The sequence below is a fragment of the Apodemus sylvaticus genome, chromosome 13, assembly GCF_947179515.1.
Source record: "Apodemus sylvaticus chromosome 13, mApoSyl1.1, whole genome shotgun sequence".
In the NCBI taxonomy this organism is placed as follows: domain Eukaryota; kingdom Metazoa; phylum Chordata; class Mammalia; order Rodentia; family Muridae; genus Apodemus; species Apodemus sylvaticus.
In genome coordinates, this window is record NC_067484.1 from 71,727,095 (window position 1) to 71,749,540 (window position 22,446).

The 22,446-nt window shown below is 43.7% G+C and overlaps 1 protein-coding gene and 1 pseudogene across 4 annotated transcripts in view; one reads left to right on the forward strand and one right to left on the reverse strand.

Moving 5' to 3' along the window:
• Apc (APC regulator of WNT signaling pathway) overlaps window positions 1-7,266 on the reverse strand; it is a 96,504-nt gene extending 89,238 nt beyond the window's left edge. For all 4 annotated transcript variants that reach the window (XM_052155876.1, XM_052155875.1, XM_052155874.1 and 1 more), the window contains exon 1: window positions 6,879-7,266. The gene's annotated coding sequence lies outside the window, so the exon portion shown is untranslated. The remainder of the gene's footprint in view (window positions 1-6,878) is intronic.
• On the forward strand, window positions 1,996-2,481 carry LOC127663660 (MICOS complex subunit Mic26-like; annotated as a pseudogene).
• Window positions 7,267-22,446: the final 15,180 nt, after the last annotated feature.

Genomic DNA, 22,446 nt, shown 5'->3' on the forward strand with positions numbered 1-22,446 from the left:
CTCTGGAACTCTGGTGAGCAGCACAAGATGGTGGGTGTACATCAGTCAAAGCAAGCAGCTCACCTCAGGAGCCCCAAAAAGCAAAGTGACCTTTGAGGGGACAATACCAATACCAAGCATCTCACATTACAGCTCTGAACAGTGGTACCCTGGGGACCAAGCTTTAATGTGGACCTTTGTAGGTCACGCCCCACATGTCACTCATAAGAGATCATGACCTTTGACCACACTTAAGTCATGCAGGTAGTCTGGCAGAGTTAACAATGTGGAATTTGATTAAGGTGGTTTCGCAGCCTCAAACTCTTGACAATACCAAATAAAAATCTTCACAAGAAGAATATTATCATCTTATATACCAAATTATTTCCCCAACAGATGTAGAGATTTGTAAACATTGGAGTTGACAGATTATTGTAACTGACAGATATTATAATTATTTCCTAATTATTATACTCAAGAGGATAATGATCAAGCTAAGTTTGACATACATATGATATATAATATCAAGATGTATCATGACATATATGCAATATATTCATATATGCATATATGTAATCATGACATATATGCAAGATATGTATGTCATGCATATATATGATATCTATATGCATGGAACTGCAAACTATAAAAAGTTACATACATTTGGAAAAAATAACCTAAATTAAGCACTTACTGAATGAATGATCAAGTATTAGATATAGATGAAAATAGGTACTTTAAGGATAAAACTGTCCTTAAGGATAAAAAGAATAAAGGCTTTAAGAGCAAGTAAGAGGGGGCGGGGCACATAAGAGGCAGAAATCTTCACATATTCATGAAGAACCTTATTAACAAAAGAGAAGGTGCTATCTGAAGGCCCTTTGGCTGGCAAATGAGTGGGACTGATAAGAACTGACCCTTACATCCACTAAGTCCAAAGAACTGCCTTATCGCAGACTAATAAAGCAGAAAACAAAGTGAAAAAGGTTTCTTCCTTCCTTAAAAGCACATAACAAAATTATTTTATAAGAAAATGTTAAGAGCCATGGTCCCAGCACTTTGTGAGGCGGAGGCAGGCAGAGCTCTCTGAGTTCGAGGTCAGCCTGGTCTACAGAGTGAGTTAAAGGAGCCATGGTATCAATAAGAAGAGACATCATTGCTTTATGTGCCTCATAAAGCAACAATCAATGTAAAATGCATTCCAATAGCTAACTACTAACCTACAGTTCTGTAACAAAAACTTCCTTTAAGAATGGAAAAACAGGGCTGGAGAGATGGCTCAGCAGTTAAGAGCATCGACTGCTCTTCTGAAGTTTCTGAGTTTAAATCCCAGCAACCACATGGTGGTTCACAACCATCTGTAATGAGATCTGACACCCTCTTCTGGGGCATCTGAAGACAGCTACAGTGTACTCACATATAATAATAAATAAATCTTAAAAAAAAAAGAATGGAAAAACAAAGACCTTTCAGGCAGACAGGACATTGTAAAGCATGTGCTTCAGATCCTTTATGATCAGTAAAAATGATCCTACATGAAAAGTTCATAGGAAATATAAGATTCAGTAAACATATGCAGTACTCTAAATAATATTGATGATACAATATATAGCATATTATTAAAAGATATAATATATATTATTAATATATTAATAAATAAACAGGGACTGAGATGGCTCAGTTGGTAAAGTACTTGCCCAGCAAGCAAGAAGATGGTGATGGGGGATCCCTGAGGCTCACTGGGAGCCATCCTAGTCTAATTAGGAAGCCCCAGGGATTGCCGTTCCAGTGAGATCCTGTCTCAAGCAAGGCAGATCGCTCTAGACAGACATCATAGGCCAACTTCTGAGCTGCACACTCACCTGTGCACACAGATGAGAAATCAAGTACTGAGGTACAAGCTCAGTGGCAGAGAGCACAGTGTGAAGCACAGGGTTCAATCCCCAGTAAAGGAGAGGAAAGATGGGAAGAGAGAAAGAGAAGAGAGAGAAATTTTATTAGCAAAACCTTTAGTGAAAACTGTTCCAGGTAATTCAGAGATCTGTGGGGCCGGCCAGCCTGACCCAGCCTCACCTTCAGAGTCTATGCAGCACCCAAAAGGGACTTGCCTCACAGAAGTTACAGGAAGATCGATGCGCTTCCGCTCTACTCCGTTCCTGAGGGTCACTCTAAATATGTGGAGGAGCCAAGGACTCAACTTGAAGAAAACATCTCACACTCCGACATCGCTGTGAGCCACATACAAGTTTGTATCAGGAAATAGACTCCCATGCTAATCCTGAAGCGGGACACTTTTGTTCAGTGCAGAGCAGACAACTATAACTATCTTCAAAATGCGCCTCCTGGATTTTTCTTAAGACTTGGCGTTATCGGTTTTGCTGGTTTTGCTGGACTCCTTTTGGCTAGAGGTTCAAGAATAAAGAAGCTGGTGTATCCTACTTTTTCATGGGATTAGGAGCCTCTGTCTACTACCCACAACAAGCCATCACCACTGCCTTATAATATACAAGCCTCAGAACTCCTCATTCTTATATCACTACTTATGTACATGATTAAATTCCAGATTCCAACAAAAAAGAAAAAAAGAAAAAAAAGAAAAGAAAACTGTTCCACCAAGAAAAACCTCCCAGCCCTATGACTGCATCTGACAAAACAACAAAGCTATGCCTGATGTCTTCTCTGCTGGATTATAACAAGCATTTGAGGATTAATTCCAACTGACTGTGTACAAACTATTTCTGAGCAGAGAGATATTACAGACCTAAGTGCGATGCTGATTTTGAATCTGGACAAGGACACCACAGACCACCACCCTTCATGACTGCCACTACTTCACCTGTTCAGGTCCTTTACTCCATCCAGAGTAGTGAGTGTTGTCACTGGAACCCATCTGATTTACTTCAAAGCCTAAACATGGCCTGTACACAGATGTACACTGTTTGCTGGCCATGTCCTCAACTAAAACGTAAATTTAGAGAGAGAACAGGCTATTTGATCCTTGAAAATTTTACATAAGAATCTACTGTTAAAAGTTACTTATGGTTATCAAAAGGTTTGGCAAAAAGCCTATGTATGGTTTATAACGTGTGCAGATAAACAGTGGACTCCTATCAGTTGCAGATTCTCTTTCTAAAACTTAACTCTCCACAGAACAATCAGAAGTATGCCACGGACACTATGTCACTCTCTTCAGCCTCTTCTTATATTTAACCACCACAAATGGGTTTTCCAAATATTACAATCAAGAGAGACACCTGATCGATACAGGCCTTTTATGGAAGGTTTTCTTGCCTAATCAAGAGGTAAGAGGTAAGAGGTCTTTGCCTTTGGCTCCCAAAGACAATCAAGTGATGCTTGGGAAAGGGGCCACAGGAACCGTGGAGGCATGTGCCTCTGCTCAAGGGGCAGCACACTAACACCAGCAGTCAGAGACAGCTTCTGAGACTCTTCTGGGCGGCTAAGGTGACTAGCCATGAGGTCCTCTAACTGATCATCTTTTTATGTGAGATACTGATTAAATCGCCCAGGTAAGTATTCTGTAACTTGGAGCCTAACTAAGACGTGGTTAAGAGCTGACAACTAACAGGCAGTGGAGAAAAGCCTACTTGACTATAAGGTGCAAGACTGGGGGCTAAGAGAAAGCAGTTACAAAAAGAAACTGGGAGGAAGAGAATGCAAACATACAAGCACATATGGGCACACATACAAACATGCAAACATACAAGCACATATGGGCACACCACAAGACGGAGATGCATGCAGACTACACTTATTCAGTTTGTGGTCATGTGAATTTTAGCACCACATCTAAGATAGGAAAATCCTGCAAACTGCAGAAGTGAGAATACAGATCCAGAAATCAGGAAAATTCACACAGAAATGATTATATTATAAAGAAAAAGAATGGCATGATCACCAAGAAAACACACCAAAGAACATACGAAGACTTGACGACATGAACTCACTCCCTGTCTGGGACCCGTTTCACTCCATACTGTGCTGCACTCCCTCTGTTTCAGGAGGGCCCACTCCTAACCACCATCCTCCAGACAAAACATGCTGCTCCAGACTTAACAGCAGGATCTGTGTACTGTTCAACCCCAGGAGAGCAGAGGATGCTGGGAAATGTCTAGCAGTCTTCTAACTTCCTATGGCAGTAAATGAAGACCACAACGTGAACACTGTTAATAGGAGAGAAGCAAGTCTGAGCAGAGAACTCGAACAGCAAGATGATGTATAAAGAAAAAGAGTGAGAGAGAAAATGGACTTTCAGTATGTGATCTCTAAACAAACCACACTTCATGCAACTTCTAAATATGCATCTGCCAATTACAAGAGCCAAATACAGTCCCTTTGTTTGTAAACCCTGTCTGCAGTCTAGCTGATACAGGGATTAAGGAAGAATAAAGTTGAAAGAGGGTAGGACGTGCAAAAAACTTACAAGGGACCAGGAAACCAGGAAGTACAGTGTAGAACACTAAGACTACGTCATTTACTACCATAGAGTATTACATAATTCACAAACTGCCTATAGAAACCAACGATGACAGAGAAACTGCCATTAGATATGGTGCTTAGTGTTCTCTAGTGGTTTTTTTAAATGTTTTTTAAAGTTACATTTATTGTGTGTGAGGTAGGTCAGAGGACAACATGTAAGAACTGGTCATCTCCTTCAACCACACCGTCCTGGGGAGCTAGCTGGGGTTGCCAGGTTCCAAGGCAGGTGCCTTTACCTACTGACCATCATCAAGATGGCCCCTAACCCTTACCCTTCCACTTCAGGGACTTCTACTCCACTTTCATCATAGTGAAAGCAAAAGACTGAGATAAGGATGTGGCAAATACTTGCATGGACGTGTAACACATTAACTCCTTCTAGATCCACTGTGCAAGGTGAATATCACAGATACAAGTCTAAGTGGTAACATGATCACAGCCACTAATAAATAATTGTAACACAAGTCAAAACCAAGACTGTGAGAAAGAGTCTGGCTACTCTATCAGAGTCCCTAGATGAAAGAATCCTAAAGAAAAATTTGGAACCTGGAAGTGCCTCCTAGAGTTGTCTGGCAGCTCAGTAGAAAACAATAGCATGCATACAGCAGAGAGGGAGAGACTGCGAGAGGCCTCCAGAGAGTGATAACAGACAGTTCTGACTAGAAAGAGATGCAATGTTGCTCTTGCAAAGGCACACACCTCCTCTGAAATATGAGCAAATGAGATAGTAATGAAAGAAATAGCCCTGGGAAATGGAGGAGGTACACCTCAGCTGAGATTTTCTCAGCCACTGAGTTTAGAAGGCCCTACTTCCTTCTTGTCCCTTCAAAACTGAAAGGAAAGCACAGCACTGGAGGGACAGACAGACAGAGACAGACAGACTTAAGAGCATGCAGTCTTCAGTGCTGGAAGAGAGAAACTGCCAACAAACAAAGAGATATAAAACTCAAAAAGATTTCTTCTTTTAAGGTGGGCAATTCTATTTCTAAAACTTTAATTCATAACTTTTTAAAAAAGATTTATTTATTTTATAAATGCGATTATACTATCGCTGTCTTCAGACACACCAGAAGAGGGCATCGGATCCCATTACAGATGGTTGTGAGCCACCATATGGTTGCTGGGAATTGAACTGAGGACCTCTGGAAGATCAGTCAGTCAGTGCTCTTACCCTCTGAGCCATCTCTCCAGGCCCAACAACTTTGCTTTTCCAACCCTGGAGAATGAACAGAGTCTGGTCTTACAAGCACTCTACCACTGTGCAAATGCTCCAGTCTTCTAAACTAGCTTTCAAAACCCCACTCATCTGCAATCTCACTGGACAATTTCTAGGTATTTTTAATACCACGTTGAGGCTCTTGACACATCTGAGTAATGGGACAGAGGTGACAAACTACCAGACTCTCCCTCCATGGCCACTCTGATGGGGCAGTTTGAACTTGCAAATTTTGGCAAGCTTCCTAAGTTACTCAGGACAGTTTTTCACATTGGTAATCGCGACTACCCTGGAGGGGCAGCTGAGATTGGCACAAACCCGTGTTATAGAGACTATCAAAAGCTGTGAGTGCTGCTAAGCAGTAGTTACAACTGAGAATACAAGAAATTGGAGTAGTTTTGGACTTAAAAAGCTTTTCTCAGTCCGTCCTTTTTTAAAAAACAAAACAACAGAGGGCTTGTCCATTAGGGATTCTAAAGCTTCAATGCGCTCCTTAGGCTAATACCTAAAGAAAGTAATCCTTCCTTGTGCCATTACGTATTATCTTACATTTATAAGGTCTTCTTTGTTTTTTAAGGAATATAACACTCCCCAATTCTCCCAATGGATCTACAAAACCTAACGCTTCCGTCTCAAAAGCTGAGACCAAAGCCTATGACAGAGATGAATGATTTAAAGGCGAACAATCGTTTTGCCGTCTTAGTCGTAGGCTCCACTAGGCAGGAGCCGGGCTCTAAACCATCCCAGTCTACCGGGACTCTTCTCAAGACCAGACCCCACCCGCCTCTGAACAATCAGCCTTTCCTCTGCAACTCCATAAATCAGGCTCAGATAATCTTCCCGGACCTCAGGGGTTTTTTGTTTTATTTTGTTTTGTTTTTTAAAGGAAGCAAGAAAGTTGAAGGCGAAAGAAACGGGCTGGACGACCCACGCACCTAGAGCGGAGAGAAGACTGCTAGCAAGGGCGAGGCTGCCTGCGAAGCAAGGAAAGGTGCGAGGGCGGGCGGGATTCGCGACCCCCGCCCGCAGCCAGCGGAGGGAAACCTGCGAGCCCGTGGCCAGCGGAAGGCCGGAGAGGGGCAGGTCCGGAGCGTGCCGGCCGGAGGGCGGCGGAACCCGGCCGCCCGGGGTCGGGTCCCAGCGCAGCCGCCGGGTGGGAGTCGCCGGCACGCGCAGCCGCACTCACCTGCCAGACGCTCGCTCCGCGGCCGCAAGCTCGGGCGCCGCCCGGGCGCCTCCCCTCCCCCGGGACACGACCCCGGCCGCCGCCGGAGCTCCGGGCCCCGAGAGTCACGGGCGGTACGGAGGCGGGCAACGCGGCGACCGGCCCCGAGCGCAGGGAGGCGTACATAGGGGGCGCTGAAAAGGCAACTCCTAGCTCCACCTTCCTCAGCGGTAGCCGACTGCGCTCCCCGGGAACAGCATCGCGCCAGCTTCGGTCCGCTGCTCCCGGGCCTTCGCCCGAAGCTCCCTCAAGGTAGCGGCCGGGTTTCCGGCAGCCACACTCCGCCCCCTCAGCACAGGGCCTTCGCCATCTTGTTGGAGGCGGGAAGCGGACAGTGCGCACGCGCGATGGGAGCGGCTGGCTGGCGTCCCGCTGTTCGGGAATGAGGGACTGGACTGCGCAGCCGCAGCAGCCTAAGCCCTGCCTCTGCGGTATTTCGTTAGTTTCTTCTTTTCTTTGCCCCAGGGATCTTGATTCTAGCCTGCTCACCTTTCTCAACTGAACTGAAACCAAATTAGTTGACTTTTCCTGCGCATACTATGGCTATCTGTGAGCATCTGTTCATATCAAGCATCCACCAAGTGCCCCGTCCTGGGCTAGCACTGAATGTAGCAAAATGAATGATTATGGACCCTAGAGCAAAGGGAGTCCCTAGCCCAGTGGAGAAGACAGAAACCAATTTGTGTTCTGTAGGTTCCCCTCCAGCCGTCCATCCTCTCCAGTTTTAATTCCAAACCTATCTGTTCAGGACGTCCCCAGTATGTCTCAAATATCTTAATTTTCTTTGGATGTTAACACACAAACTGATCCCGGCTCTAGGGTTACAGCATTGGGGAATATAAATTCGTGGAATCCACACTCTAGTATGAAGGAATAGACACTCCCCTCACCCCCCAAAATAAGTAAAACTGAAAATGATGGTAGTGATAAGGAATAGAAAAAGAGCAAACAAGGAAAAGAAAATGGACATCAAGGGACAGCGTTGAGCAATCTCTTCCCATAGGTAACATATGACCCTAAGACTGACTGACCAGATGCCCTGGGCAGATACTGGGACAGAGCCTGTCAGGGGACAGAAAAACAGGAACTTCAGGTGGAATGAGTTTGTGAGGGAAGACGGACAAATAAAAGTAGGGTTCGAGGACAGTGCTAGAATGTGAGAGGCCATGTTGGAAGGGCCTCCAGGCCAGGGTGTAAGGCTGGATGGAACTCCGAGTGGTCCCTCCAGCCTGTTGAACCACCCTTCTACAGCTCCTAATGCATTGGCTCCTGACCGCCTTTGTACACGGAGATTTGATTAGCCACAAGGCCTCATGTATCTTTTACACGATGTCTGACTTCTTGTTACACTCCATGTTTTGGTTTAATTGCCACCTCAGACAGGCCAGGCTGCTCAGTCATCTTTCCTAACTAAATCCGCCTCTGCCCCGGGCATGACCCCTCATCGCCACACCTTGTCATTTCTTCCATGGCAGAGGGTGTTTTTGAGCACCCTCTCCTGTTTGTTTTGGGACAAGGTATCACTGTAACCCAGGCTGACCTTGAACTGGTGACCCTCCCACCTTAGTTCCCCAATATTATAGGTATGTGCTGCTGTAATTGGCCCTTCAATTTTTATTTCACTTTTGAGAGAGAGCCTCAAATACCCCAACCTGTCCTCAGATGCACCTCAGATTGTCCTGCTTCTACCTCCCAAATGCTAGAATCACAGACATGTGCCACAGTGTCTGGCTATGATTTTAAATTATATATTTATTGTTTACTTACTGTCTCCTCATTAAACAGTCAACTCCCTAAGAGAGGGCCAATGTTTCATTCTTAACACCATGACTGACAAGGGGGTTACTCAATAAATACCTGTTGAATGAATGAATGTGGACATTTGAACCTAAGTAGTTAGTGGTGTATTATATTGTTTTCCACCTACTGGTTCTTTAAATTAAATGTAAATCACCTTTTATGTATGTCAGGGGCAATAGATCATTAGGTGGAAATTATATTGACTGTAGGGGTAGGCAAAGGAAAAATTTAAATTAATGGGATGGCTATTATATGTGTGTCCATTGTACTAAGGTAGATCCTTAGTCTTTACCACAGCTGTCTAAGTAGCTGTCCTCACATTGTACAAAGTGAAGATGTCACTTGATCTTTTAGAGACGGTACTGACCCAAAGTCCAGGCATGGTCTTTTGTTCGGGGGAAATGGATGTGGAGACAGCTTTTTTGGCACTCAGCTCTGTCGCTGGCTTCCGTTGGACACCTGAGCTGGGCGCGGCCCATCCTACACTGTTATTGCATAGATCCTCACTGGGCTCCTGACTGGAAACTGTGGGCCTGCTCCCCTCTTAGACAGGAAGAGCCCTCACTCATTTTATCAGTTTTTATGTTTAAATGTTTGTACTTTTATTAAAAACTTACATATATAATCAGTGTGGTGAAAGAAGAAATACCTGGACAATGGAGCAGATCATAAGCAGTTTCAAGTCTCGGTTGGGCGTCTTTAATGCGTTTGACCAGCCTTCCACCCAGGTTCACATTAGTTCCTTAGACCCTAAAGACACCAATCTTCTGGAAGAGTTACAGGATCCCTGCAACAACCCCCTTTTCTATTGACCTCTCGGTTTATCTATGTTTGTTTGAGATGGCTGCAGAGAGCTGCTAGTTAGGATAGAGCTGTGACCTTATTGGCGGCCTCCAGCCCTCACCTGAGGGAAGAGATGCATGAAGTACGCGGTGGCATAGGCCATCTGCACCTGGTCAGTCCCCACACAGACCACGCAGCCGATGGGACCATTTCACAGCCACCTCTAGTTTCTTCCTCACTGTTCCATAATCTTTGGAGCGAATCACAGGATCGTGGCGGCCTTTCCTTAGGTCTGTTTACCTAGGGGGTGAATTGTGCACACCCCCAAATAGGTTCAGCTTCTAACCACCAGAGACTGATCATAGCTGAAAGGATGATTCACAATTAAGTTAAAACCGCAGATCCTAAGAGCAAAGAGAAGGGACCTAATGAGTGTGTCTATATGAGAAGATGATAGGGAAGAGGGAGAGGAGAGAGACAGACAGACTGACAGAGACTGATTCAGGTGAGGACAAGGGCAGAGATTGGAGAAATGCATCAGCAAGCCAGGGAAAGCAAAATGTCACCAGCAAACCATCAGAAACTTGGATAAGGCAGACAAGGATCCACTTGCCTCTAGGTTTCAGAGGGAACATGCTCTGTTGACACCTAATTTTAGATGTACATCCTTCAGAACCATGAGTACACACGCGGGTTTATGCTGCCTAACCTGTGACATTTATTTGGTGGCTGTGATGGTTTGTATATGCTCTGCCCAAGGAATGGCACTATTAGAAGGTATGGCCTTGTTGGAGTAGGTATGGCCTTGTTGGAGTAGGTGTGTCATTGTGGGCGTGGGCTTTAAGACCCTCATCCTAGATGTCTGGGAGTCAGTGTTCTGTCTGCCAGCAGTCTTCAGATGAAGATGTACAACTCTCACCTCCTCCTGCACCCTGCCTACCTGGATGCTGCCATGATCCCTCCTTGATGATACTGAACATCTGAACCTGTAAGGCAGCCCCAATTAGATGTCCTTGTAAGAGTTGCCTTGGTCATGGTGTCTGTTCACAGCAGTAAAACCCTAGCTAAGAGAGTGGCCCTAGGAAATGAACACACCTTTTTATTTATGTGGCAGAGCCTGGAATTAAGGACAGAGAGCAGGCTGTGTGGCTTCTGCTCCCACTTGACAGCAAACCACCTGAAAAAGTCATGCTAGTCACTAAGCAGTAGTTTCTTTATCTGCAAACCAGAATACCCTGCCCACTTCAGAGATCGGTGGTGATAACAAGTATTTTGTTGAGTGATATCACCAAGAAGGTCTGACAGATAATAAGAACAATTATGTGAAACACAGCTTTGCCTTGGGGTTTTTATCGCTGCAAAGAGACACCATGACCACAGAAAACCATTTAATTGGGGTAGCTTACAGTTCAGAGGTTCAGTTCATCTTAGCAGGAAGCACGCCAGCATGCAAGCAGACATGGTGCTGGAGGAGGAGCTTAGAGTTCTAGATACAGATGCTCACTCGGGCAGCAGGAAGAGAGGGTGACACTAGGCATGGCTTGAGCATCCGAAACCTCAAAGCCTACCCCCCAATAACACTTCCTCCAACAAGGCCACACCTCCTAATTGTACCACTCCCAATAGGTCTATGGGGCCATTGTTAAGCAAACTGCCACAGGGAATTCTACTGTATGGCTGAGAAGACAGGAGAGACACTGTGAGATTATCACGACTGGATAACAGGTGTGTGGCTTGCATCTTATTAGGTGTTAAAGCAGAAAGGAGGAAAGACCCTGTGAATGAGGGCAGAGAAGGGAACTTCATCAAGAGCCTGCATGGGAAAAGAATTTCTTGGAAGGGTCTTAGGTACCCACACGGTCTTCATGCACAACAATCACCACAACCCTCCCCGTGGGTCCATGAAACCTCTACTGTAGCCACTGGTAGGTGTAGGAACCTAAACCGAGTGTGATCCTTGGTGACTTAGATGGTCAATGCTGTTTCTGATGCCCCCAAACTAGACACAGCCGTGATCACCACCACTCCTCCTCCCAGTGGAATGGAATAGGTCACTTTGCCTCCCAGCCCTTGCTTCCATCTCTACAGGGGTAAATAAATGACTGACACAGCTCAGTCATGGGCTAACCCTGTCATTTCATGTTGTCCAGCAGAAGTACAATGCAAGCCACCTGTGCAGTTTAGACTTTGAAGAGCCACATTAAGGAAGGTGTTTTAAAATCACAAGTGAACCCTCCAGTCAAGGCTTAAGGAACATTGCAGAAAAGGGGGGCATAAAGATTGTATGAGTCAGGGTTGGGGAGGAGCAGAGTAAACCAGTGTGTTCTGGACAAAACGGGACTGCAGTGCTCGTGAACGCACAATGGCTGTGGTTGTTGGCACTAGATCAATCTGGTCAATAAGCAAGCTTGCAGCAGGGAGGAACTTGTGAGCCCCGACCCAGGCAGAGGGGCCATTGACAGTTGATAGCTTCTAGGGAAGAGCAAGTCAGTTTTCTTTGAGGGCGTGGCCCCGGGGAGGTTAACTAAGCCCCAGGGGATGCCTTCATGACTTTGAATATAAAGGCAGCACAAGTTAGACTTGATGTGTTATTTAAAAAAAAATGATAACCAGTTAGGAGTGCCTCCGAGGGCAGGGACTGGATCTGAGATAGACGTGAGAGAGTGAGAGGGAGGATTTGGGGGTCAATCTAATCAAAATGTATTGCATACATGTATGACATTCTTGAAAAAATAATAAAAATATATTTTAAAACAACAGATGATTTCTAATTATTTATTTTATTTTCTTGTTTTTCTCAAGACGGGTTCTCCACGTAGCCCTGGCTGTCCAAGAACTTACTCTGTAGACCAGGCTGTTCTGGAACTCAGAGATCTGCCTGCCTCTACCTCCCCAGTGGGATTAAAGGCACTTGCTACCAGTGCCCGGCCCTAATTATATGTCTTAAAGGTTTTAATTATGTGTATATGTTGGGAAGGGTTGAACACATGGCCCAGCTCTCTGGGAGGCTGGAAGACGTCATTGGATCCTATGGAGCCTGAGGAAGACAGGGGGTACCAGCTGCCCAGTGGGTGCTGTGAACTCTGCAAGAACATTATGAGCTCTCAACTATTGAACCATCTCTCTAGCCACCTAACAGTGTATTTTGTTTGACTCAGTATGTCCAACATGGACACTAGTTAGCCCCATTTCAAGTGCTTAGTGGTCATGTGTGCTGAGTGTCTATCATATTTAGTAACACAGCTCCAAACTGATCTACCAGGAACATAAGTACAGTATATGGATTTTTATTTTTTAATAACAAGACCAGCTTCTGCCTCATAAGAAGGACAATTTTCTAAACAGAGGAAGAAAGTTAAGACAGAGTTTTGCACATGGAAGATAAATTAGATTCAGGACTTTTACCATTAATTTTATCTATTTCATAAGCTGAAAAAGTACTTTGAAAATTTAAAAAGCCATACAAGTATAAATGATAAGGAGAATATTTGAATATGGAGCTAGGAGTTCTGTCTTCTCTGCGCAGCCTTAGCCAAGTTACCCCTCTGAAGTTCTCTTTGCACCTAGAAATGGGGATGATAACAGCTACCTCAGACTTGTTTCAAAGATTACAGAAAATAGTGTGTGTGAAAGGACCGAGCACCTGGTATATTTATTCAAAGGTCTCTAGAGAAACAGAAGGAATTGTGTGTGTGTATGTGTTTGTGTGTGTTTGTGAGCATGTGGGCATGTGCCTTTTTGTTTGTGTGTGTGCATGTACACATGTGTTTGTGTATGTGTGAATTTGTGTGTGTGTTCATTATGGGAGTTGGTCTATAGTGGCCCAGGAAGAACAGGAACAGATCCACACTGGTGAGGGGGACTTCACTCACCTTCATTCCCTCTAAAATTCAAAAGCAAATCTCTTCAGGAGACACCGGTATAGATAAAACCAATGGGGAATGGGGGTACCAGCTCTGTGCGAATTCCATAATCTAGTTAACCTGATAAATAAAATTAGCTATCATATTTAGTAAACATTCAAGAAATGTGAGCCGGGCGGTGGTGGCGCACGCCTGTAATTCCAGCACTCTGGGAGGCAAAGGCAGGTGGATTTCTGAGTTCGAGGCCAGTCTGGTCTACAGAGTGAGTTCCAGGACAGCCAGAGCTATACAGAGAAACCCTGTCTTGAAAAGAAAACCAAATCCAAAAAAAAAAAAGAAAAAAGAAAAAAGAAAAAAAGAAAAAAAAAGAAAAAAAAAAGAAAAAAAAAAAGCCAAAAAAAGAAAAAAAGAGAAAAAGAAAAAAAAAGAAATGTGACCTAGAGATGGCTCAGCAGTTAAGAGCACCGACTGCTCTTCCAGAGGTCCTGAGTTCAATTCCCAGCAATCACATGGTGGTTCACAACCATCTGTAATGGAATCTGATGCTATCTTCTGGTGTGTCTGAAGAGAGCAATGGTGTGCTCATCTACATAAAATAAATTTTAAAAAAAGATGTGACCTAAATATAAATAAATCTGAGTATATGATTAGGCAAACCAAAAAACAGCAAAGTGACTGGAAGATTTTGCCAAATCCAAGAACTCTGGAATAAAAATTGAGAAAAATGTGTATTTTAGGTATTTTTATTCTGTTTCATCTTGGATGGCTTAGAAAGCATGTTGATTTTTTTAAGTAGCCCATTTCTCCTGTGAACCTGTTAGTGGCCAGCTAGGTCTAGAGGCAACTTATTTTTCATAGCCCATAATTCTCCTTTGGTTGAAATACTATTGTTTATTGCATTCATTCCTGTTTTCATTAGATGCCAACAGGAGGGCATAAATGAGATTTGGTCTCTCTCCCTCTCCCTTCTCTCTGCCTCTGCTCTCTCTCTCTCTCTCTCTCTCTCTCTCTCTCTCTCTCTCTGTGTGTGTGTGTGTGTGTGTGTGTGTGTGTATCGAACTGAAAGCATCCAATCAAAAGCAAGAAAATTAATAATTTTAGAAGCTGAGTGATGAGCACGGCAACTGTTCACAATATTCTCACTACTGTGTATATGCTAGGAAGTTTTATTAATAAGGTTTTAAAGACATCTCAGAAGCTGATGCGTCGATGTTTACTTCTTCCTCTCTGTACAGCTAAAGTGTCAGCAGCAGGGCTACTTTTTGATGAAAGCGATGAATGTTAATTGTCACAGACCATCACTTGCATCACGTGCATAGGTCCTAAGTTGATGAAGTATCTAAGTGATACTGTCACAATTTTTTTTTTTGTCAAAGCTATAAACATAACATACCCAGGACACAATTGGTTAAGGGCATCATCTCTATTTAGTACAACTTATGATCTGTCACAGTTCTTTTTGTGTCAGGTGTTCTTAGAGTGGCTGCAGTGATCTTGAGGTCCACCATGGGCAGCTGAGCTTGGGCTGCAAATGTTTATTCACAATCACTACTATGTGTGCTGTCTTATTGCTACCTGTTATGGTGGAAGAACTGCTTCCAGGACCACCCCAACAGTCAAGCTCTCTTGGTATTATAATACAAAGGCACTACTGAGCCAGAGGTCACAGTTACATATGTAAAGAGGCAGAAGTTGGTCTACAGAGACTCTCTTTTAAAAGAAAACCAGTAGGGGTGGTGGCACATACCCTGTGCAATCCCAGCATTTCAGAGAGAGCAAGAAATGGAGTGCATTTTATTATCTCAACACCATGATAGACTCTTTTAGGGGCTAGAAGGCCAGCCATGTAGGATCTGGTCTCTGACCTTAAAGCAACCAGTGAGAAAAATGCAACAGAAAAACCCTGTATATGTGGAAGTTAAACAACACACTTCTAAGGAAAATGTTGCCAAGGAAGAGGTCGCAAGGGAAAATTAAAAACAAAAACAAAAGCAAAAACAAGAGCATCAAAAATTTTGAAACAAAGCTGAGGTGTTGCTTTGGGAACTTTTATGCTGAGAGAAATGCATCGCAATTTTAAAAAGGAAAGAAGAAAAGATCACATTAGAAAGTCTCAAGATGATCATCTATAACCCTGTCTTCAGGATCCAGAGGATGAAAAACAAAAGAATAAAATAACCCCCAAAGAAGCATAAAGAAGTAATAAAGTCACAAACAAAAGTCAATGTGACAATGACACAAAAACCTGACTAGTGACCCTTTAGGGGGCCCGAGAAAATAAAATGGGAAAGACAAAACCACTGACCTCCTTCATGCGACAGGATATTACTACAATTCCAGTGGCCCTCAAAGGAATACCAGAGTGCTGCAGGCACAGTCCGACTTGTAAATTTAACAGCTTTAGAAGAAAATGCACCAAATGTATAAAACCCACAAACTACTGAGACTCAAATGAGATGAAACACAATAGCCTTATATCCATTAAAGGAATTCAACTTGCTGTTAAAGTGCTGTGGAAGAAGATACAGATGTTCTCAACTGGAGTTCTCCAGCAAACATTTATTACTCACCTTCTGCACTCTCTTCCAGGAGACTGAAAAGGCTTCCTACTTCTCTCCTCACGTTGGAAGCCAGTGCCACCCTGGATCATTCCAGTACAGTAAACAAACACTAGAGACCAACATCTCCCATAAACTTAGATGCAGAAATTCTCAACAAAGTGCTAGCATTTCAAATAAAAATGCATTTAAAAAGTACACAATATGACTAAATAAATAACTACAATCTATCTTAACTGTACATGAACCGACCAATATAACCACATCACATATCAACTAAAGAAGAAAATTCACATAGCATCATTATCATTTGATACAGAAACTGAATCAAATAAGAACCAACACTCATTTATAATAAAATATGGATCTCCTTCCTGGACAGTAAGAGTTCATAATGTAAATAAATCTATGTTGAGAATGAGAGCATGTTCTATCAGTTAATAAGAGAGTTTGACAAAGCCAGGCAGTGGTGGTGCATGCCTTTAATCCCAGAACTTGGGAGACAGAGGCAGGAGGATTTCTGAGTTCAAGGCCAGCCTGGTCTACCTGGTCTACAGACTGAGTTCCAGGAGAGCCAGAGCTACACAGAGAAACCCTGTCTCAAGAGAGACAGAGACAGAGAGAGAGAGAGAGAGAGAGAGAGAGAGAGAGAGAGATTGTGTTTGACAAGAACGTGACCTGGATCTGTCTCTAAAATTGACTGGTTTGGAAACGCAGCTTCAGTCACCCTGACTCTCTGCCCTCATCTCCACTTTTGCACTAGCTCCCCCTCCACTTCACCAAAGGGAAGCATTTCTCACACCTTCTCACCATATGATCCATTACCCAGCATGCCCACATGAGCAATCGTTTAACATGAATCCACGCCCCTGGCCCATCTGTGCTGGTTGGCTTTATGTCAGGTGACATCATTGGAATCACCTAGAAAGAGGGAACCTCAACTGAGTGATCGATCGCCTCTATCTGGTAGGCAGTGGGCACGTCTGTAGGGGCTTCTTCTTAAACTGATCATTGCTGTGGGAGGTCCCAGCCAGCCCTGGGCAGGAGGAGGTCTTGAGTTGTGTAAGAAGCAAACTGAGAAAGCCACAGGAAGCAAGCCAGCAAGGCTTGTTCCTCTGCGGTCTCTGCCTCAGTTTCCACCGCCAACTTCCCACCTTGACCCTCTCAATGATGTGCTAGAACTTGCAAGCCAAAGAAATCCCTTATTTCCCCAAGCTGCTTTGGGTCAGTATTTTATCCCAGCAACAGAGACGCAACCTAGGGTACCATTTTATTAAGACACTATCTTCTAAATTTTTACTCTGTGTTCTAAAAAATCGTGATTAAGAAAATAGGGCTTGGATGCATATTCTTCTCCAGTCAAACATTCGGGTACTTACACAGGTCCTGCTGGCAACTTCATTGCAAGCATTGAGGCAGATACATCCAGCAAAACCAGGCTCACATTGCATAGCAATAAATTAGTACAGGGACATCTGAGCTCCAGTTCCAGGTAAGGTGGTCATAGAACAGACCTGCAGTCAGCCTTTCATCATGAAACCATTACTATTTTTATTATTTTCCTTTTTTCATGTGCGTGTATGTGTGCATGCATGTATGTGTGTGTGTGCAAGTGCATGTGTGCACTCACACATGAACTTGCCAGAGACTGAACTAAGCTGTGCCCACCACACCCATATTAAACTCTCATTTATTATACGATATACCACCCTTCTGAACTCCACCGATTTCAGAATGTTCCAACTAAATCAGCTGAATGTCATAGAGCAGCCAGAGATGCTGTGCTTTTCCATCTAATGATAGAAAAAAGGAAAACTCTCCATCTGGATAGAAATTGATAATTAGCCATATCCAGTTCCTGAATATCTGGCTTTTAAACAAAATCAAGCACAGTAATGTTTTTTTCCCTTTGGCTTTTACCGAAAATGTTATTTAATTCTTCTAGCCTTTAAAGAGACAACAGCAGTAAAGTTTGATTATTAGGTTACTAAAAATCGTTTCATTTTATAATTGCCAGTGTAATAGATTTATTGAAAACAAAAATTGAAAGTTCAGAAAAAATCACCAAGAAAAAAACCAACTTAACATCTCGGATAATTGTTGACATTTCTGGTGACTATTTCTCAGATTATTTTAACATAAACAACAGTTCAGAATAACAATTTCTCCACCAGAAATAAATTAAAAAAAAAAAAAAAACCAAGGCAGGGCATTAGTGGTGCACACCTGTAATCCCAGCACTCTGGGAGGCAGAGGCAGGCAGATTTCTAAGTTCGAGGCCAGCCTGGTCTACAGAGTGAGTTCCAGGATAGCCAGAGCTATACAGAGAAACCCTGTCTCAGAAAATCAAAAAACAACAACAACAACAACAACAACAAAACAAAAAACAAAAAACAAAAAACAAAACAAAACAAAACAAAACAAAAAACAAGAAAAGCAGAGACCGTTATGCCGACTCTGGGTAAGGGCCTTGCCACCAAGCCTAAAGACACACATGGTAGAGGAGAGAACCAGCTGCCTCAAGCTGTCCTCTGACTTCCACATAGATGCCATAGCATGTGTGTTCATGTACTCTGTCCCTACACACACACACAATGAATAAATATTTAAAGAATGCAAAATTCATTTAAAAAATTTAAGGGCATCTTTAGCTACATAAGCAAGTTCTTTTTTGTTGTTGTTGTTGTTTTGTTTTTTTGTTTTTTTGTTTTTTGTTTTTGGTTTTTGGTTTTTGGAGATAGAGTCTCTCTGTGTGTGTAGTCCTGGCTGTCCTGGAACTCACTCTTTAGTCCAGGCTGGCCTTGAACTCAGAAATCCACCTGCCTCTGCCTCCCAAGTGCTGGGATTACAGGCATGTGCCACCACGCCTAGCTACCACAAGCAAGTTCTAAGGCAGATTAATGCTGTGAAATTCTACCCCAAAAGACAAAACCAAGACAACACGAGATCAACAAACCTCTAAAACAGAATCCTTTTTATTCCTGGGGAGTGTCTGAATTCATTTTAATGTTTACTCTTTTATGTCTATTTTAGATCTGCCTTGCCATGAAAATCTAGAACATTTTAATGAATGAAATTTAACAAAGAAAATGAATCTATTGATTTCACTGAAACCCATAACCATGTCCCACATAGCTCAAGGTTTGACTAATGACATAGATAATTCAACTCTAGCAGCAGGTCTGAATAATTCAGGGGGATATCTATAAACCTAAGACAGCCCCAGCAGCAGTCTGCGATTAGTGAGGTCCAAGGGAAACCACCACCCATCCTTCTCCTTTCATGATGCCACTGCTGCACTAGAATTTGGGATGAGGAAAGGGTCCTTAGAGTTGCATGCTGATCTTCAGTAGACTGGAGCTAACTTGACGCAGAGAGCTGATTGTGAAATTTTAGAGGTTTTATGAGCTGGCTATTAAAGACAGCCATTATTAAAGATTAAATGACATCAAATTATAATTCAATTATAATTTTGAAAACAAAACTAGTGATTACTTGAGGCCGTCAATTTTCGGTCAGTTTCCTGCATTTCTATTCCCACACTCTAGCTACTCTTCCATCTTTTGTATTTTTGTGGTAGAGTTCTGCTTGATGTGCCAGGACACATTTTTTTTTATATAACCATGCTCAGTGGTGCCACAGTGGTATCTTGAAACCTAACTATTTCTTTGCATTATGGGTATCAACAAATGGTCCAAACCTGGGCTTAGTCGTTGCTTTGTAAATCATTTGGTGATGGAGAATATGTTAATATTGTACATTAAACTTAAAATGTGTAATTCCAGCACTTGGGAGGCAGAGGCAGGCAGATTTCTGAGGCCAGCCTGGTCTACAGAGTAAGTTCCAGGACAGCCAGGACTCCACAGAGAAACCCTGTTTCGAAAACAAAACAAAACAAAAACAAAAACAAACTTAAAATGTGCCCTGTCTATGACTGTTACATCATAAATGACACAAAGAACGAACACATACTCTTGTGACATTCAGATACCTTTGTCAGATCCAGCCACACTACTAACCTCATTGACAGATGAGTGACATGTCACTATCTGTCTTCTGTTTGCCCAGCTTGAAATGTCTGCTCCCACCCCTGATTCTTTGTGGCACAGCAGCAGCAGCAGAGAGAATATCTAGAGGATATAGGACTCAGAATAGGGAAGCAGAGACAGGAAGGGAACGGAAGAACTAATTCTGTTCAGCTTTGTGTCTGGCCTCTTCCTGTCAGCGTCTGCCGGCAGCTGTCGGAGAGAAGGAAAGCAAGCCTTTGTCCCCAGTATGTTATGCATTTCTGGCTTACACCTGTGGCAGGGTCATGCTAAAGACTGTGCTATTAGGGGAGCTAAGAGGCCTACAGTCTCCACCCACAATCCACCATGCTGACTCTGGCATGACTGCCTGAGCCAGTTGTTTTGTGGCAAAATACTGGAGAAAATGGAAAAGAAGAAAGACTTATTTTGGTGCATGAGTTTACAAGTTTCAGGTAGAGGTTTCTGTGGCCAAGGTGAGGTACCACATCGTGGAGAGAGGCATGTGGTGAAGCAAAAAGTAGCTCACCTCATGGGAGACAGGAAAGAGAGACAGGACACATGGTGGGGAACTGTGAATGGGGCTGAGAATAACAAGTCCCCTTGCTTAAAGGAAAGCTTAAATGCCAAGGCTCAGGGTTGAGGTTAGACTCAGGGTTGAGGTTAGACTCAGGGTTAAGGTTAGGCCCAGGTTTGAGGCTATACGCTCTCATGGATTCTGTTCCTTGCCAGGGAAAAAGACAGGGAAAGGGTCACGTATGGGGTGTGGTGGTGCACACCTTTCATCCCAGCAGGCAGATCTCTGACGCTGAGGCTGACCTGGTCTACATCTAGAGTTCTAGGCCAGGCCATGGAGTGACAGTAGTGAGATCCTATCTCAAAAACAAAATCAACAAACTAGCAAAACATGGCAAGAGGACAAGAAGAGGGGCAAAAGCAAGTGAGTTTGGCGGAGAGTATTTGTGTGGCTCCCACAAATGTCCATCGGTACGGCTCCAGGCCCTTCCCTTTCTTCCCTGTAGCAGACAACCTTCCAGATAGGGTTAGTCAAGGCTAGACCAAATGGGTCTTCTAATTCTCCCCAAGAAGAAGCCACCCCTCAGGGTGTTGTCCACCTACACTACATCAAGCAGAATGGAATGATATATACAGAGACCAGAAATGCTAATAACCTGAACAGGGGAGAGGAACTCAGATTCCATCAAGTCAAGCGGTGAGCATGATAGAGATTTTCCTGTCTTTAGACACGGTGACTACAGCTCAGGTTGTAGGGTGGGCAGCCCAAAGGGTGGACATGAGCTTGAGTCTCCATGCTTCACTTGATCTAGGGGTGGAGGGGGTCAGACGAAAAGCTATATATCTTTCAGTTATGAAATGCTAGGCTGCAGCAAGAGGTGTTTGGGGACACAACCAGGTGTGGTCATTTGCTCCTCTCTTCTCTCCAGATATATCCAACCTGATGGGGAGAGAAGAAGAACGTCTTTAAGGCTGTTTGTTAAACAGCAGTTATGTTGAACTTAGCTCCAAGTAGGTTGAATTAAAGCCTTTAACTGAACCGAATATTTACTCCAAGAAACTGATTTTGAAAGTGCAAATACTTAGTTATCTTGAAAGCAGTAAGATGGAGTTTCCTCCCATCCGTAAAAATGAGGACTTTAGAGATAAGCTGAATTCTGTGATAGAGAAATAAACTATTTCCACTTGAGCTGTAGGTTGTTAATCTTAAACCCATTACTCTATTGTACATTCTCTCTGAAGTCTTAGGGTTTGTGTGTGCTGTGGACAGGAGCATTACTCAGACAAGTGTGAGATCATTGCTTCAGCATCTGAGGTGTTTGTGGGTTCCGGGGGTACACTTGGCATCTTGGGGGGCATTTCTCTTTCTGGGCATCTGGCTTGGGGACTGCAGCAGCTTTCGGCTTCTCCCAGCAACAAGAGCTGCATCTTCTTCAGAGGCTAGGATGTGTTATCCATCCACTCATCATCTGGATATGACCTCAAAGGGGCAGAAGCATTTACCAGGAATGTGTGGTATGCTAATGCTGGTCTGTAAATAACACGCTAGAAAGGCAGTGCTTACTTCCCGGAGGTTGATGACAGCAGCAAAGGGAGAATCAGGCTGACAACCACCTCTGCATGAGAGCATTTGATATGCTACCCCAGCCAAATCTCTCAAATAATAGACCGCTTTTCCTTCTCCCTTGATGGCAAAGGGCAGGGAAGAGGCAGTGCACAAAGTCGGGCAGGGATGAGTCACTGAGTGGATGTGGCGGCTTCAGAGCAGGACAGACATTAATGATGGGGAAGAAGCTGTGCAAACACCAGCTCGCTGGCTGACTGTGACACACTGGCTCTGAATCTTTCCTCCTCAACCCCAGAAGTCTCTTCTGATCCAAGACCTTCTCAGTCAGTCTGTGGGAGCATGCAGTGGGGTGAAGAACTGGGCTCACTCTGGGGGAGAGCGCTCTGTTGGTGTGATAGAATGCTCTTTGCATGGTTG